Source organism: Notechis scutatus, chromosome Z (assembly GCF_049901735.1).
Source record: "Notechis scutatus isolate UNSWTSFEM ecotype Mainland chromosome Z, rNotScu1.2, whole genome shotgun sequence".
Lineage (NCBI taxonomy): Eukaryota > Metazoa > Chordata > Lepidosauria > Squamata > Elapidae > Notechis > Notechis scutatus.
In genome coordinates, this window is record NC_142025.1 from 122,625,039 (window position 1) to 122,641,189 (window position 16,151).

At 48.8% G+C, this 16,151-nt stretch overlaps 1 protein-coding gene across 1 annotated transcript in view; it reads left to right on the plus strand.

The window, feature by feature from the left end:
* Positions 1-1,232: 1,232 nt before the first annotated feature.
* GIGYF1 (GRB10 interacting GYF protein 1) overlaps positions 1,233-16,151 on the plus strand; it is a 70,778-nt gene continuing 55,859 nt past the window's right edge. The window contains 1 exon segment of the mRNA XM_087947626.1: positions 1,233-1,514. The gene's annotated coding sequence lies outside the window, so the exon portion shown is untranslated.

Here is a 16,151-nt window from a genome sequence, read left to right on the forward strand (position 1 = left end):
GTCACGTCCAACGACGTCCCTTCCCCCCCTCAGGCCTGGCAAAATCGAGAGAGAGAGAGAGAGAGAGAGAGAGGAGGAGGGGGCGTGGCCTCGGATCACGTGCCCGCCCTCCGTCCCCTCCACGCGCCCGGCGAGCGCGGGGTCACGTCCAACGAGGTCACTTTTCCCCCACCCCTCTCAGGCCTGGCAAAACCGAGGAGGAAGGGGCGTGGCCTCGGATCACGTGCCTCCCACGTACCCTCCACGCGCCGTCGAGCGCGGGGTCACGTCCAAAGACGTCCTTTCCCTCCCCGCCCCCGAGAGAGGGACGTCCCTTTTCCCCAGGCCTGGCAAAACCGAGGAGGAAGGGGCGTGGCCTCGGATCACGTGCCCCGCCGTCCCCTCCACGCGCCCGGTGAGCGCGGAGTCACGTCCAACGACGTCCTTTCCCCCCAGAGAGGGACGTCCCTTCCCCCCACCTCCCTCAGGCCTGGCAAAACCGAGACAGAGAGACGAGGAGGGGCGTGGCCTCGGATTACGTGCCCTCCCGTCCTCTCCACGCGCCGTCGAGCGCGGGGTCACGTCCAACGACGTCCCTTTCCCCCCACCCCCACCCCTCAGGCCTGGCAAAATCGAGAGAGAGAGAGAGAGAGAGAGAGGAGGAAGGGGCGTGGCCTCGGATCACGTGCCCGCCCTCCGTCCCCTCCACGCGCCCGTCGAGCGCGGGGTCACGTCCAACGACGTCCCTTTCCCCCATCACCCCCTCCTCAGGCCTGGCAAAATCGAGAGAGTGGAGGAAGGGGCGTGGCCTCGGATCACGTGCCCGCCCTCCGTCCTCCACGCGCCCGGCGAGCGCGGGGTCACGTCCAACGACGTCCCTTTCCCCCAGGCCTGGCAAAATCGAGAGAGAGAGAGAGAGTGTGGAGGAAGGGGCGTGGCCTCGGATCACGTGCCCGCTCCCCGTCCCCTCCACACGCCCGGCCAGCGCGGGGTCACGTCCAACGACGTCCCTTCCCCTGCGAGAGGGAGGAGAGAGGGAGGAGGAAGAGCGAGGGGGCGGGGCCGGGGCCTTGGATCACGTGACCTCCCCTCCAACCAAGGCCCGAGGGGAACAGGGGGCGGGGCAAGGTGACGTCCAATCTCGTCGCCCGGCCCCCGGGTGACGCAGTTTCCCGCGCGCCCGCCCGCCCGCCTTTTCGAAAGAAGAGCGAGGGCGGCCGCCGTCGCCGCCGCGTCACGTGACCGGGAAGGAGGGCGGCCATCTTGGTGGACCAAACACAAACAAGCGGCCGGAGGAGGAGGAGGAGGAAGGAAGGAAGGAAGGAGCGCGAGAGAACGCCGAGCCGCCGCCGAGCCGGGGGGAGGAAAACAAAACAAAACAAAACAAAAACAACCAAACGAAAAAAAAAAAAAAAGCCGTCGCGGCCTATTTTCTCCTCCTCCTCCTCTCCCCCCCTCAGCCCGGCCCGCCCCTCTCCCTTCCCCTCACCTCACCTCACTCGCCTCGAGCCAGCCGCCCAGTCACCCACCGGCGGGTAAGCTTCGCCGCGGGGCCGGGAGGGCGGGGGTGGGCCTCCGTCGCCATGGGAACCGGGACTCTCCTCCTCCTCCTGCCCCCCCACACAGAAACCCCCCACATCACACACACACCGGGCCCGCAGGAGGAGGAGGAGGAGGAGGCGGCCCTTTGCCCCGCGTGGGCCTTGGGAGGAGGGTCTCCTGCAAAAAAAAGGGGGGGAAGTGGGAGGGGGAGTTTCGGGTCTGTCCTGCCCCCCATCCCACCCTTTGCAGGGGGGTCTTTGTGGTGGGGAGGGAGGAGGAGGGGGGGGTGTATTGCGGGGTCCGGGGGTGGGGGCAGAGAGAGAAAGCGTGGAAGGAAGGGAGGGAGGGAGGGAGGGAGGGGGGCGCTTAAAAGCTTGCAAAGGAGAGCCAGCCCCCCTGTTCCCCGATGAGGGGAAGCCAAGAGATCGGGGCATGCGTGTGTGTGTGGGGGTGAGGGGGGCTGGGGAGGTATGAATTGGGGTGACGAGGGGGGAGGTTTGCATGCCCCCTTCTCTTAATGGACACCCCTCCCTCCCCTCCCATGCATGCAAATTTGGGGTGAGGGGTCTGAAGGAGCAGAGGGGGGCCCAAGAGACTGGTGCATGCATGTGTGTGGGGGTATAAATTGGGGTGAGGGGGAGGGTTCCATGCACCCCTTCTCTTAAGGGACGCCCCTCCCTCCCCTCCCATCATGCAAAATTTTGGGGGCTCTGAAGGAGGGGGATCCCCCAAGAGCATGCATGTGGCGGGAGGGGGTGTATGAATTGGGGTGACGAGGGGAGAGGTTGCATGCACCCCTTCTCCTAAGGACGCCCCTCCACTCCCATGCATGCAAATTTTTGGGGGTCTGAAGGAGGGGATCCCCCAAGAGCATGCATGTGGCGGGAGGGGGTTATTAATTGGGGTTTACAGGGGGAGGGTTGCATGCACCCTTCTCCTAATGGACACCTCCCTCCCCTCCCATGCATGCAAATTTTTGGGGGATCTGAAGGAGGGGATCCCCCAAGAGCATGCATGTGGCGGGAGGGTGTGTGTGAATTGGGGTGACAAGGAGGAGGCTTGCATGCACCCCTTCTCCTAATGGACGCCCTCCCTCCTCCCATGCATGCAAATTTTTGGGGGTCTGAAGGAGGGGGATCCCCCCAAGAGCATACATGTGGCAGGAGGGGGTGTATGAATTGGGGTGACAAGGAGGAGGGTTGCATGCACCCCTCCCTCCCCTCCCATGCATGCAAATTTGGGGGCGTCTGAAGGAGCTGAGGGGGCCCAAGAGACTGGTGCATGCATGTGTCTGTGGGGGTGTGTGTGTGTATGAATTGGGGTGACGAGGGAGGGAGGGTTGCATGCACCCCCTCTCCTAATGGACACCCCTCCCTCCCTCTCTGGGCATGCAAATTTGTGGGGGGACACGGATGCTGAAGGAGTGGGGTTGGGGGTTGGTGGAAAGGGTGGGGGGTGCAGACCCTCTTTCCAAGGCCACGTTTTTTTTGGGGGTTGGCTGTGCAAGGGAGGGGGGAGAGTTACGGTTAGGGGGTCGGTTTGCAGAAAGGGCAATGGCCTCCTCCCCCTCCAAAAAAAAAAAAAGGGAAAATAAAGGAGCTTTTGCAATTGCAAAAAAAAAAAAAGAGCTTTTGCAATTGAAAGAAAGGAGGGAAAAAGGAAGTTTTGCTATTGCAAAAGAAAAGGAGGAGGAAAAAAAAGCTCTTTGGGGCGCCTGCTTTTTCAAAACCAGGTTGCATGGATTGTGGGTTTTTGTGGGGTTTTTTGTGTGTGTGTTTCACCTGAGACGCTGCTTCCTTTCCAAGTAAATAAGGACCCTTCTCTCTCCTCCCCCCCAAAAAGGAACCACCTTCCAAGGGCTTGACCTGGCTTCACCTGAAGCCACCTTTGACCTCCTGATGCCGCAGGGGAGGAGGAGGAGGAGGAGGTGGAAAGCAGCAGCAGCAGTGTCCCCCCTCCTCCCCCAAGGATGTTGGCCTTAGGCCTGGTTCAAAGCCAGAGAGGGCTTAATGATTTGCCAGCCGGGTCAGGAGCGTGACCTGGGTTGGGACATGGAAGGGGGTAAACATGGACCCTGGCTGTGGGGAATGACGACTCTGCAGCCCAAGAGTCTTTTAAGGAGAGACTGGATGGCCCATGGGTTGGAAATGTTATAGGCCAGGGTCTCCTTGTGCTTGAGCAGGGGGCTGGATGAGACGACCTCCAAGGTCCCTTTCCAACTCTAAATCCTAGATCAATTAATTAGAGGAATGACTTGGCTCCAGAGGTATTGTGGCTTGCTCCATCACGGGGATGGCTTTTAAGAAGAGGTTGGGACCACCCATTTGTCTGAAATGGGTGTAGGGGGTTGGACATGGGGGTTGGACTAGATGACCTCCAAGGTCCCTTTCCAACTCTTGAGGTTCTCTAATCCTAGATCAATGAATCAGAGAAAAAATGACTTGGCTCCAGAGGTATTGTGGCTTGCTCCATCACGGGGATGGCTTTTAAGAAGAGGTTGGGACCACCCATTTGTCTGAAATGGGTGTAGGGGGGTTGGACGGGGGGTTGGACTAGATGACCTCCAAGGTCCCTTCCAATTCTGATAATTCTATAATCCCACATCAATCAGTGGAACGACTAGAGATATTGCAGGTGCTCCATCGCTGGAGGGTTTTGAAGGAGACTGGATATTTATTTTGTCTGGAATAAGGTTATAGGGGGGGTGTCTTGTGCTGGAGATGGGGGGCTGGACTAGATGACCTCCAAGGTCCCTTTCCGACTCTTGAGGTTCTCTAATCCTAGATCAATGACTCAGAGAAAAAATGACTTGGCTCCAGAGGTATTGTGGCTTGCTCCATCACGGGAGGCTTTTAAGAAGAGGTTGGGACCACCCATTTGTCTGAAATGGGTGCAGGGGATTGGACTAGGGGGTTGGACTAGATGACCTCCAAGGTCCCTTTCCAACTCTGATATTCTATAATCCCACATCAATCAGTGGAACGACTAGAGATATTGCAGGTGCTCCATCGCTGGAGGGTTTTGAAGGAGACTGGATATTTATTTTGTCTGGAATCAGGTTATAGGGGGTCTTGTGCTTGAGCAGGGGCTGGACTAGATGACCTCCAAGGTCCCTTTCCGACTCTTGAGGTTCTCTAATCCTAGATCAATGACTCAGAGAAAAATGACTTGGCTCCAGAGGTATTGTGGCTTGCTCCATCACGGGAGGCTTTTAAGAAGAGGTTGGGACCACCCATTTGTCTGAAATGGGTGTAGGGGGTTGGACATGGGGGTTGGACTAGATGACCTCCAAGGTCCCTTTCCAACTCTGATAATTCTATAATCCCACATCAATCAGTGGAAGCGACTAGAGATATTGCAGGTGCTCCATCGCTGGAGGGTTTTGAAGGAGACTGGATATTTATTTTGTCTGGAATCAGGTTATAGGGGGTCTTGTGCTTGAGGAGGGGCTGGACTAGATGACCTCCAAGGTCCCTTCCAACTCTTGATGTTCTATAATCCCACATCAATCAGTGGAACGACTGGACTAGAGATATTGTGGCGTGCTTCGTTGCTGGAGGGTTTTGAAGGAGACTGGATATTTATTTTGTCTGGAATAAGGTTATAGGGGGGGTGTCTTGTGCTGGAGCAGGGGGGCTGGACTAGATGACCTCCGAGGTCCCTTCCAACTCTGATCTTCTATAATCCCAGATCAATTAATCAGCGGAACGACTTGAGATATTGTGGGTGCTCCCATCGCTGGAGGCTTTTAAGAAGGGACTGGATATTTGTGTGGAATCAGGTTATAGGGGGGTCTTGTGCTGGAGCAGGGGGCTGGACTAGAAGACCTCCAAAGGTCCCTTCCAGCTCTCTTCTGATTCATTGATGGCTTGATTGATTGGGGGAAAGGGTGGGCTGGTGGGAGGTCACTGCATGGCTCTGTCTATGGGAAGCGATTGGACTGCCGTTGGTCAGAAATCGTGTCGGGGTCTCCCGCCTTGGGCGTTGGGACTAGATGACCTCCCAAGGCTCCCTTCCCAACTCCGTCTCTCTCTTGTGTCGCAGCCAGCAAGGTCATCTAGACCATCCCCACCACCCCACCTCGCTTTCATCCTGCGTGTTGGAAGATCCGTTTTATCGGGGTTGGTTCGGTTCTGGAAACCGAATTTTTTTTTTTTTTAAACTCCAGGTAATCTTTGACTTCTTTGGCAACCACAACGGCGCCTCTCCCATTTCTGCCGCTAAGTGAAGACAAGTTTTAAGTGGGGTTTACCTCCCCCCCCCACCCACATTTTACCCCCCTTTCTTCAAACCATCCTGGTTCAAAAGTGGTTCAAAAGTGGAATCGCTGCGGCTCGTTGGGGGCTCCGCTGAGTTTTGAGTTTTGTTTCTGGACGTCTGGCTTGTAGCGCGTCGAATTTCCTCGAATTTTTTTGGGGGGCGAGGGAGGCTTTGGAAGGGCGTGAGACTTTGCCCCAAGTCTGCCCAGGCTGAGGTCTCCTCTTTATAAGCTGTTGACATGGTCATTTTATAATTTTATAATTATATATATAATTATATATATGTTTTCTTAAGTTTTTATGGTCCTTACATGTATGGTCATTTTAGTGATGATCATGATCAGGGTCGTCAGGTCATGGTCCAGTGGTCAAGAGGTCAGTCATCGCGTTTGTGTCATGATCATGATCCCGGTCGTCAGGTCAGGTCAGGTCCGGGTCCATCAGTCATGGCGTCATGATCATGGTCGCTGTCATGATCAGGTCAGTCATGTGGTACAGTCAGGTCATGGCGTCTGGCATTGCATGTGTCATGATCTGGTCAGGTCCATGAAGCACTGGATCAGGTCGGCCTCCATTGCGGTCGTGGTCCTGATCATGCGTCATGATCGCCGGTCGTCGGCTGCCCATTGGATCAGGTCAGTGCATGATGGTCATGGCATGGCGTTAATATATTGTCGAGGTCTTGTGGTCATGATCAGGTCAGGTCAGGTCATGCTGATTCATGGTCTCTCATGGCGTCAGGGTCAGGTCAGGTCGGTCATGCGCGTTTGCATGTCATGGTCTGGTCAGTCATGGCTCGGGTCAAGATCCAGTCAGGTCAGTGTCGTTTGTGATCATGATCATGTTGATCGTCCAGGTCGGGTCAGGTCAGGTCAGGTCGTAAGGTCCGTTGGCATGGCCTGTCAGTCGTGGTCAGATAAGATCATGGTCATGATCCGTCCGATCAGGGTCATGCATGGTTGTTGTCAGGTCAAGTCAGGTCAGGTCATGGCCGTTTTAACTGATCTTGATCATGATCTGGTCAGTCAGGTCATGGCCTTAGCGTTTTTTATGATCATCGCAGTCAGGTCCTGGTCAGGGGTCATGCATGCCATTTGTATCAGTTGGTCGGTCAGGGTCAGGTCAGTGGCTAGCATTTCTCTCTGATCCAGTGTCCGTCAGATCAAGTCACTTGTCCTTTAACATTATCCTGTCACGGGCCGGTCGGTCCTTGGTCACTGCCTTTTTACTTGATCACTGTCGGTCATCAGATCAGTGGTCTGGTCGGTCAGGTCATGCCTTGGCATTTATGAGGTCAAGGTCTGGTCAATGGCGTTTGTGCTCATGATCAGGTCAGTCAGGTCATGGCATGATCATTAAGGTTAGTTGATCAGTCAGTCATGTGTCATATCATGATCGGGTCCAGTCATGGCATGTGATCATGCCTTCGGGTCATGGTCCGTCAGGTCAAGTTCAGATGATCAAGATCAGGTCATGGCCTGGTTTTCGTTCGTCATCGGGTCCGGTCAAGATGGTCATGGTCAGGTTGATCAAGTCATGATCATGGCGTGGCGTCATCGTCATGTTCGATCAAATCATCATGGCGCGTTCGTCGGGTCAGGTCATGGCGTTGGCGCATGTCATGCCAGGTCAAGGTGAGGTCATGGCGTTTTAGCGTTATCAGGGTCGGGTGTGGCTTGTTGTGGCTTATCGTCAGTCATGGTCAGGTCAGATCTAGTGGGTCTTGGCGTGGCAGTCGTCATCGGGTAAGATTAAGGTCAGTCGCTTGGCATGGCGTTTGTCATGGTCATGGTCTGGTCAGGTCCTTGGCATGGCGTTCAGGTCAAGTCAGGTCATGGCTTCTTGTCATGTTGGGTCAGGTCTAATGGTCGTCAAGGTCAGATCATGGCGTTTCATGATCATGATCGTTGGGTCAGGTCATGTCTATTTGATCTTGTCATGATCGGTCGGACATGGCGTTTTGCTATCTTGTCATCAGATTCAGGTTTTCAGGTCAGGTCAGATCAGTCATGGTCATGATCATGATAATTCAAGGTCGGTCATTTGCATGTCGTCTTGTAAAATCCGGGTCAGGATCAAGTCAGGTCGGTCATGCTTTGCCATGATCGTCGGGTCTGGTCAGGTCATGTGGCGTTTGATCCTTGTCAGGTCTCATTTTGCGTCATGATCTGATCCAACCAAGTCAGGGTCATGCTTGGCGTTTATCATGTCGCGTCGATCGGTCATGGCCTTTTAAGTCAGTCATGATCATGATCGGGTCAGGTCAGTCATAGTTTCCTTGTCCATTTGTCATGATCGTGATCGGGTCAGGTGAGTCAGGTGTCATTTGTCAGTCAGTGTCGGTCGTCGCGTCCGCCGTCCTTCAGGTCTGGTCATCGCAGATACATGGCATTGGGTCAGGTCAAGGTCGGTCATGGCATGTCAGTCCGTTGTGGTCGGTCTTGGCCATCTTCTAGGTCAGGTCAGATTCCGGTCGTCATGGCGTTTGCACGTCTGTGATCATGGTCCGTCGGGTTGGTTCGGTCTGGTCATCCTGGGTCAGGTCAAGGTCCGTCTTGGTGTTTACACTCAATGGGTCACTCTCATCATGGCATGTGGCATCATTATCATCGGATCGGGTCAGATCAGGTCCAGGTCATAGCCTGGCGTTTTGTCATGATCAAGGGTCAGATCCGGTCAAGATTGGGATTATGGCATAGGTAACGATCAGGGTCAGGTCATTATAGCATGGCGTTTATGCGATCTTGTCAATCAGGTCGCATTGGTCGGTCAGGTCATGTCCGTTTAATCCTGATCAAGGTCCGGTCAAGGTCATCATGGGCCTGTGATCGCGCTGCATTAAAATCGCAACATGATCATGGCGTTTTTCTATCATGGGTCAGGTCAAGATCGCATGCCGTTTAGTCATAATCATGGTCCATCTGTGTCATGGCGTTTTTATGATCATGATCGTCCTGGTCAGGTCATGGCCCGGTTGTCGTTCAGGTCCTCATGCATGTGTTTGGTCCGTCCCCGGGTCAGGTCATGTGGTCATGGCTGATCGGTCACGGGTCAGATTTTAAGATCGGTCCATGGCGTTCATGGTCAAGATCAGTGTCATGGCGGTTTTTTATCGTGAGACAAGAGTCAGGTCCAAGGTCGTGGCGTTTATCTTAATCACGGGTCCTGCAATTCACTTGATCATCAAGGTCCAGCATGATCGGGTCCAGATCCGGGTCAGGTCATGGGCGTGGATCAGTGGTCATGGTCCCGGGTCAGGTCGGGTCCGTATTAACATGGTCATGGCATGGCGCCCCGGCGTTTTATCATACAGGTCGGGTCCAGGTGCAGCGTCGATCATGGCATCTTGTAGTCATGGTCATGGCCCGGGGCGTTTGTCCATAATCAGGTTAACTCATGGCCATAGCGTGGCATTTTCTTGATCGTCAGGTCCGGTCCCGGTCCTATGCTGTTGTGATCACCGGTCAGGTCCAATCATGTCATAGTTAGTGTCATGGTCAGGTCCAGCGTCAGTCATAAGTCAGGTCCTTGGCGTTCATGGTCATGTCATGTCCAGATTAAGGTTCGTGGTCAGGTCAGTCGGTCAGGTCATGGCATGGCGTTGTCTGTTGTGATCATATGGTCGGGTCCGGGTCAGATCAGGTCCGGTGTGGCATGTGCATTCATGATAGGTAGGTCAACAGATCGGGTCGGTCTGGTCATGCATGGCATGGCTTGGCGTTTGGCTTGAATCAAGATTAGGTCAGGGCATGGCGTTGTTCATCAGGGTCCGGGTCCAGATCAAGGTCATGGCATGGTTTTAGCGCAGTCAGGTCACAGGTCCAGCTGGCTGTGTGGCGTCTTACTTGGTCATGATGGATCAAGGTCCAGGTCCATGTCATGGCATGTGTCGTTTATAATCTTAGTCGGTCCGGGTCAGTCATGGCTGTGCGCTTTGCATTCATAATCACAAACGGTCAGGTCGGTCAGATCCTGCTCATGGCATGAACATTAATCATAATCGGTCAGGTCATGGCCTTGTATGGTGCAGTCTGGTCCGTCCGTCAGGTCACGTCAGGTTCCGCCATGGCATTTGCGATCCTGTTAAGATGGTCCCTGATCATAGCGCTTGCAGTGGTCCTTGTCGCCACCATTCAGTAAAGGTTCATGGCCACTTTTGTCATCTGTCAGGTCGATTCATGGCGGTCATGGTCAGGTCAGGTCAAATCATCGCGGTCATGGTCAAGATTACAGGTCGTATTGGTCATGGTCGGGTCAGATCCGTCTTGGCGTGGCGTTTGTAGTCATGTCGGGTCAATATCGGGGGGTCCATGTCGTTTCATGACTTGGGGTCAGGGTCCTGTGGCATGGCGCTTGATGTGATCGGGTCCAGGATCCAGTTAAAGGTCATGTCAGGTCCTCCATGTTATGGCGTTTATCCATCCATCCATCCTCCATGATCCTACCTACCCACCTTCCTATCCTACGGTCAGATCTCAAGGTCCATGGCATCCTACCTGGCGCTACCTACCTTCCTATCTCTATCTCAGTCCATTTATCCTAGCCTATACCTATCCATCCATCCATCCATCCATCCTACCTACCTACCTACCTTCCTATCCTATCCCATCCATCCATCCATCCATCCATCCTACCTACCTTCCTATCCTATCCCATCCATCCATCCATCCTACCTACCTACCTTCCTATCCTATCCCATCCATCCATCCATCCATCCATCCATCCATCCTATCCCATCCATCCTTCCTATCCTATCCTATCCTACTTCCATCCATCCATCCTAACTTCCTATCCTATCCTATCCCATCCATCCATTCCTAACTTCCTATCCTATCCTATCCTATCCATCCATCCATTCATCCATCCATCCTACCTTCCCTGTCCTATCCTATCCATCCATCCATCCATCCTACCTACCTACCTTCCTATCCATCCATCCATCTGTCTATCTATCCATCCATCCATCTATCACCTTCCTATCCATCTAAAAAGTGTAATCCCATTTATGCATCACCACAAAATCTCCAGAACCGTAAACCCTACAAACTTGACATTGGGCACCTAAGTTCCTCTTGGCTTCTAGGGGCTCCTAAGAAAGGATTTTTCCAAATGACCCTCAGAGCATTTAGAGTATTTCCTATATTATTATTATTATTATTATTATTATTATTATTATTATTATTATTATTATTATTATTATTATTATTATTATTATTATTAAGCACGCTCTGATGCTAAGGAGTTCTACTCCCCTCCCCACCTGAAGAAAAGAAATCTCTTCCAAAGGCAAAAACACAAGCAGAGGAGTTTCGGTTTCAGTTTCACAGCAGCTTGAGTCCAGAACCAGTTGAGCTAAGCCACGCCAGGCTCCTTGCTGTCCCTCACTTGCTCACACAGCAAATACTCTTGTCAGTTTCAAATAGCCCTCCAATCTTTTCACACCCCTTGACCGGACGCTAGCCAGATGAATACCCATGGGATGCTGGTAGGCAGAGAGCACAATTCCCCCCCCTCCCTTGTTTTCCTCCCCAAAACTAAGCCCCTCACATAGTTTGGTAGTGAAGCATGGGTATCCAAGAGTCCAATATATAAAGAAGGGGGAAACCAGGTTAGAAGTGGCTGGGAAAAAAAAAAAGATACGATGGCGATTTGCAGAATATCAAATGTGGTTTTTAGAAAAGGAACTGGGCTGATTGTTTTTTTTGTCTGTGTGTGTGTTTTTGGGAGGAAGAAAATGTTTTTGCTTCCTATCCTGGAAGCTTCATCCATTGCATTGGACGGTTAAGAGATCTATCTATCTATCTATCTATCCCTATCTATCTATCTCTAATCCATCCATCCATCCATACTATTCTATCTATCCATCTATATCTATATCTATCCATCCATCCTATCTACCTACCTACCTTCCTTCCTATCCTATCTGTCTGTCTGTCTATCTATCATCTATCTATCTATCTATCTATCTATCTATCTATATATCTATCTCTAATCCATCCATCCATCCATCTATATCTATCTATCCATCTATATCTATCTATCCATCCATCCTACCTTCTATCCTATCCTATCCTATCCTATCCTATCCTATCCTATCCTATCTATATCTATCTATCTATCTCTAATCCATCCATCCATCCATACTATTCTATCTATCCATCTATATCTATATCTATCCATCCATCCTATCTACCTACCTACCTTCCTTCCTATCCTATCTGTCTGTCTGTCTGTCTGTCTATCTATCTATCTATCTATCTATCTATCTATCTATCTATCTATCTATCTCTAATCCATCCATCCATCTATATCTATCTATCCATCTATATCTATCTATCCATCCATCCTACCTTCCTATCCTATCCTATCCTATCCTATCCTATCCTATCCCATTCTATATCTATCTATCTATCTATCTATCTATCTATCTATCTATCTATCTATCTGTATCTAATCCATCCATCCATCCTATCTACCTACCTTCCTATCCTATCTATACTCTTCTCTCTCTCTCATCCATCTCTCATCTCATCTCTCTCTCTCTCTCTCTCTCTCTCTCTCTCTCTATCCATCCATCCATCCATCCATCCTATCTATCCATCTATATCTATCTATCCATCCATCCTACCTGCCTACCTACTTTTCTATCTATCTATCTATCTATATCTATCTATCATATCTATCTATCTATATCTAATCCATCCCATCCATCCTATCTACCTACCTACCTTCTATCCTATCTGTCCTTATCTATCTATCTATCCATCCATCCATCCATCCATCCATCCATCCATCCATCCATCCATCCATCTATCTATCTATCTATCTGTATCTAATCCATCCATCCTATCTACCTACCTTCCTATCCTATCCTATCCTATCCATCACTCTTTTCTCTCTCTCTCTCTCTCTCTCTCTCATCCATCCATCCAAATCCATCCATCCTATCTATCCATCTATATCTATCCATCCATCCATACTACCTACCTACTTTTCTATCTATCTATCTATCTATCTATCTATCTATCTATCTATCTATCTATCTATCTATATCTAATCCATCCATCCCATCCTATCTACCTACCTACCTTCCTATCCTATCTGTCTTATCTATCTATCTATCTATCTATCCATCCATCCATCCATCCATCCATCCATCCATCCATCTATCTATCTATCTATCTATCTATCTATCTATCTATCTATCTATCTATCTATCTATATCTAATCCATCCATCCTATCCTATCTATCCATCTATATCTATATCTATCCATCCTATCTACCTACCTACCTTCCTATCCTAACCATCTATCCATCCATCCATCCATCCCATTGCTATTATGGATCATCCTCGGCTATTGCGAATCACTTCAGTTGCCTTTTGTAAAACAAAAACCACTCACGGCGATCACACCTGTGTGACCTGTGAGGACTGAGCCCCTTCGTAGAGGTTTGATTTGAGCAGGTAACTTTTGGGGGGGGCGGCGGGCAGGTGAGGAAGATGAGGGTTTTTTTTCAGGGAATCTCATTTTTAATGGCAGCATCGTCCTTTGGTATTTTGGCTACCGTGAGCACCGCGCGCCTCACCAAATGGTAAAGCCTCAAGGGGTTGTTGGATAGGTGTGGAAGGCGTGGATCAGGAATACCTGTTCCCAAGGAGGAAGGGACCTGGGAATTCGCCTGAACCTGAAGGTGCTTTGGGGCCCAATTACCTGAGACAGGTGATAGCCGGCCTCGAGAAAGAATCAAAGGTGTTTAATCTCTTTTGATTTGGATGACAAGACGACCTTGACAAGACGACCTTTTTTAAATCCCGGGTGGGATGGCCATTTCAGTGCGCAATCCCAATAAATTTGAACCAGGAAGGGACTTAAAACACGCCGCTGGCGTGCTTCTTTATTTATTTTTATTTATTTTTTGTAAAAAGTTCAGTTTTGAAGCATGGAAGACCTAGGCACCTAAAGTGGTCAGCGGACTGGAGCGCGCTTGCAGCTGGCAAAGAGGACTTTCGTGGTGGTAAGGACGAGGCAGTCGAGTGGTTTGATCATGATCAACTGAACCATGATGGTCTTTATTGGAGTCTAGTCTTGGATTTATACATTTTTTTTATTTTCCCCCCTCCGCTGTTTAATTTGGGTTTATTTACTTTATTTCTCTTCTCACCACCCCAACTAAAAAAATAAACCCCAAAAAAAAAAAACCCACCCACCTTCATCCCCTCCCCAACCCCCCTTTTTTTTTTCCCTACAATTCATTATCTCTAGTTAAAGTCTAACCTATGTTGACTTCCTCTCTCTAATCCTCCTTTACGGTTTAGCACAGTAATCCATACAATTCATTATCTCTAGTTAAAGTCTAACGTATGTTTACTTCCTCTCTCTAATCCTCCTTTACTGTTTAGTACAGTAATCCATACAATTATTAGTTCAAGTCTAACATATGTTTACTTCCTCTCTCTAATCCTCCTTTACTGTTTAGTACAGTAATCCATACAATTATCTCTAGTTACAAGTCCAACATATGTTTACTTCCTCTCTCTAATCCTCCTTTACTGTTTAGTACAGTAATCCATACAATTATTAGTTCAAGTCTAACATATGTTTACTTCCTCTCTCTAATCCTCCTTTACTGTTTAGTACAGTAATCCATACAATTATCTCTAGTTACAAGTCCAACATATGTTTACTTCCTCTCTCTAATCCTCCTTTACTGTTTAGTACAGTAATCCATACAATTATTAGTTCAAGTCTAACATATGTTTACTTCCTCTCTCTAATCCCCCTTTACTGTTTAGTACAGTAATCCATACAATTATTAGTTCAAGTCTAACATATGTTTACTTCCTCTCTCTAATCCTCCTTTACTGTTTAGTACAGCAATCCATACAATTATCTCTAGTTACAAGTCCAACATATGTTTACTTCCTCTCTCTAATCCCCCTTTACTGTTTAGTACAGTAATCCATACAATTATTAGTTCAAGTCTAACATATGTTTACTTCCTCTCTCTAATCCTCCTTTACTGTTTAGTACAGTAATCCATACAATGAATTATCTCTAGTTAAAGTCTAACATATATTGACTTCCTCTCTCTAATCCTCCTCTACTGTTTAGTACAGTAATCCATACAATGAATTATCTCTAGTTAAAGTCTAACCTATGTTTACTTCCTCTCTCTAATCCTCCTTTACTGTTTAGTACAGTAATCCATACAATTATCTCTAGTTAAAGTCCAACATATGTTTACTTCCTCTCTCTAATCCTCCTTTACTGTTTAGTACAGTCATCCATACAATGAATTATCTCTAGTTAAAGTCTAACCTATGTTTACTTCCTCTCTCTAATCCTCCTTTACTGTTTAGTACAGTCATCCATACAATTAGTTATCTCTAGTTAAAGTCTAACCTATGTTTACTTCCTCTCTCTAATCCTCCTTTACTGTTTAGTACAGTCATCCATACAATTCATTCTCTCTAGTTAACGTCTAACCTATGTTTACTTCCTCTCTCTAATCCTCCTTTACTGTTTAGTACAGTAATCCATACAATGAATTATCTCTAGTTAAAGTCTAACATATATTGACTTCCTCTCTCTAATCCTCCTCTACTGTTTAGTACAGTAATCCATACAATTATCTCTAGTTAAAGTCCAACATATGTTTACTTCCTCTCTCTAATCCTCCTTTACTGTTTAGTACAGTAATCCATACAATTATCTCTAGTTAAAGTCCAACATATGTTTACTTCCTCTCTCTAATCCTCCTTTACTGTTTAGTACAGTAATCCATACAATTATCTCTAGTTAAAGTCCAACATATGTTTACTTCCTCTCTCTAATCCTCCTTTACTGTTTAGTACAGTAATCCATACAATTATCTCTAGTTAAAGTCCAACATATGTTTACTTCCTCTCTCTAATCCTCCTTTACTGTTTAGTACAGTAATCCATACAATTATCTCTAGTTAAAGTCCAACATATGTTTACTTCCTCTCTCTAATCCTCCTTTACTGTTTAGTACAGTAATCCATACAATGAATTATCTCTAGTTAAAGTCTAACCTATGTTTACTTCCTCTCTCTAATCCTCCTCTACTGTTTAGTACAGTAATCCATACAATTATCTCTAGTTAAAGTCCAACATATGTTTACTTCCTCTCTCTAATCCTCCCTTAGATGAGTGACTTTGTCGACCGGAGTTGTATTGGCTTGGAAACCTTCTTGATCGGAGGTGTTTTGCCATCCGAGATTGGAACATCCCTGCAATGACAACTCTTAACAAAACATGACACCAATGATTATTGGTTAAATATCTATGGGAGCTGCTGAGGTGGGCAGCTGTGGCCCCTCCAGGACCCTGTGGACTTTCAACTCCC